Raw genomic sequence first — 2,832 nt, 5'->3', positions numbered from 1 at the left:
GGATGATGACGTGGATGGAGAACATCCTCTGAGATCAGGCAAGCACAACACTTTTCAGAAAGCTGCAAGTCTCTGAAGCACCAAACAGGAGAAAAGGTCCTGTTCCCTCCTTTCTCTCATCCATCATTCAAGCACTGCTCTATTCAGCTGCATTTTCAGATGTGCCTGTGCAGCCACAGCACGTGAGTAACCAAAACATTTACAGAGGGCTGATGGATCACAAGCCAGCCCCCACATTTTGTTCTTGTCCCTGAGTTTTCCCTTGTTTTGTAGGCCTGGATTCATAAGAAAGAGCAGCAGAGGGGAAAACAGCAGAATTTGCAGCATCATGAAAACAAATTCCTGTTTTCAGAGCCAGATCACTCCAGACTTGACTTTTTTTCAGAGGGGAAAGCAATTAAACTCATCCACTGCAGCCCTTCCATATGCTCTTTTTATTCAATTAGCTTTCCTGTAACTAAGGTTAATCACCCATGTGGTATCTGCCTTGAGTTATCAGAGGCTTCTGGCTAAACTGCCATCACCACAGAGACAGGAAGAGACCAAAAAGACCAGGAAGAGTGGAGAGCTCACAAGTGGCAGGCAACTGGAAAACACTGGCTGGCATTCCCTCACTATGAGCTCAAGCTTAAAAACTGTAGCAAAAGGCAAGGACTAATACACTGAGTTTTTGCAGGACTTACACTCCTTCACAAGACCCAACACCAAGAAGACAGCATGTCCCTAAACATCTTCCCATCTCTTGCATAAGAAAACCCTGCCCACAAGAACTCAGTCCCAGATTAAAGCCAAGATTTCCACTACCAAGCTTCTAAATCTTGAGCAATTCTCAACAACAGGGAGATACAGGACCACCAGGACAGATCAACACCAGGCAGATTGACCGTGCCAGTAAGAGGAGACCCAGTCATGTTTGCCTCTCATGGGTTCAGGGCTGCAGCTGGGGAAGGGGCTGCAGACAGCCAAAGCCAATCACCCCAACTAGGTCAGTCCCCTTCTGGCCAGTTTCCAGTGGCTCATCTCAGGAATGGCACCTGAGGAATCACAGAATTGGAAGATCATCTTCAGAGATCACCTAGCTCAAACACCCTGCCATGGGCAGGGAGGTATCTTCACTGGATCAGGTTGCTCAAAGCCCTGTCCAACCTGACTATGAACACTCCCAATGATGTGTACCCACAGCTTCTCTGGACAACCTGTTCCAGTGCCTCACCATAAAAAAAGTTTTTTCCTTATGTCCTACTGAAATCTACAGTCTTTCAGTTCAAAACTGTTGCCCCATGTCCTGTCATTACAGAACACTGTAAAAAGCTTTTCTCGATCATTTTCAGAATCTTTTTTATACTGAAAGGCCATAATAGGGTCTCTCTGTGGAGCCCTCTCTATCCTCAGAATCTGTTCTAGGCATCCTTCATCAGAAAACTTCCTATGAAAGTCCATCTTTATTTACAGAGCTTTTGTCTTCCAAACATTTTTTCCTAACAGGAGCTGGTTGCATGGCCCTCTAAGCATATTCATGTGAGTGCTTGATGAGTTCTGCATTGAAAAAAATATTAAATCTCAAACCTGAATTTTCCCTTTTTAGATATGTTCTTGCCCATATCTCTGCAGAGATTTCACGTTTCAGCACACAGGACCATGGAGATTAGTCCATTAAAGTAACTTCTTAAGCGAGGCAGTAGTCTGTAGTGAGTAGTCTGTACTTCACAGCCACAGGAACAACTCAGTGCCTAGAAGTAGCCCAGAAGTTGCATTTAGGTACCTGCAAACACCACTGAGCAGCCATGGGCTTCCTCCCTGCCTCCTCCCACTGTGCTTTCACTGTACTTCTCCAGAAGAGAAAGCTTTTTTTGCAGAAGCTGCCCAGGAAAAACACATGGCTTCAAAAAGCACATTAAATTGAAGGAACCAGATTTAATTTTAACTGTAGTCAGTATTCATGCTCTCTCTGCTAGCAAGCCACAGACCTGCCAATAGGTCCTCATCATAATACCCCATACTTGTAACACCTGAAGAATCTTAACTTACACCATAACCAGCTTCCAAAAGGAGGCTCAACACCAAAGTGTGCTTTTGACCTCCTGGGATCACTGGTGACACCCAACAGTTAAGTAAGGCTGGGCTCCTTTGCATCATAGCCCAGACAGCCAACTGCTGCCCCATAAATACCAGGTGCATTTTATTACATAGTACATCGTGTGGGAAAAAGCTGTGGTTTCCATTTTCTCTTGTTCTGTGCAACTGAGGCCAGGAGGGAAGATTCATCTACCCAGTTCATCATCTTTTGGTACATCAGATCATCTTACTCAGCAATTAACGCCCAATCCAAACAACGGGGGCAGAGTTTCCAAGGTACCACTTAGCTACTTGAGATAAACACGACACAAAAAGTGGGGAGGGGGGAACCCGCAATAACTGGGTATACATAAATGACAGGTTTCTTTCCACCATCAAACAGCCATGGATGGCCCCGGCCACGCTGCCCTGCAGCCTCCTCACAACACACCTCACCTGCACAGCCCTGCCTCACCTCCCAGGCTACCAGAGGAGAGCACCCTGATCCTAAGGAAATGCACAGTGAAGAAAACGGCATTTAAGGCTTATTAAGTGCACACACACACATATACACTTTTTTTTTTTTTTTTGGTCGTTTGGCTTTTTGTGTGGGTTTTGTGTTGGGGTTTTAAAATTATTTTAATGTAGTACTGTTATCCTCACAACTCCCTTCTAGGCTTCAAACCCGTTCTGCTGCTAGAAATGCTGGATATCAAAGCCCCCTTCGCGGGTGGGGGGCACCAAACCACCTGCCCATCCCGCAGCTCCCGGGACGCC

The sequence above is a fragment of the Corvus brachyrhynchos genome, unplaced genomic scaffold (assembly GCF_000691975.1).
Source record: "Corvus brachyrhynchos isolate BGI_N302 unplaced genomic scaffold, ASM69197v1 scaffold3, whole genome shotgun sequence".
NCBI classification, from domain to species: Eukaryota; Metazoa; Chordata; class Aves; order Passeriformes; family Corvidae; genus Corvus; species Corvus brachyrhynchos.
The sequence above is the reverse complement of the archived record's forward strand: the minus strand, read 5'-3'. Positions refer to the sequence as shown.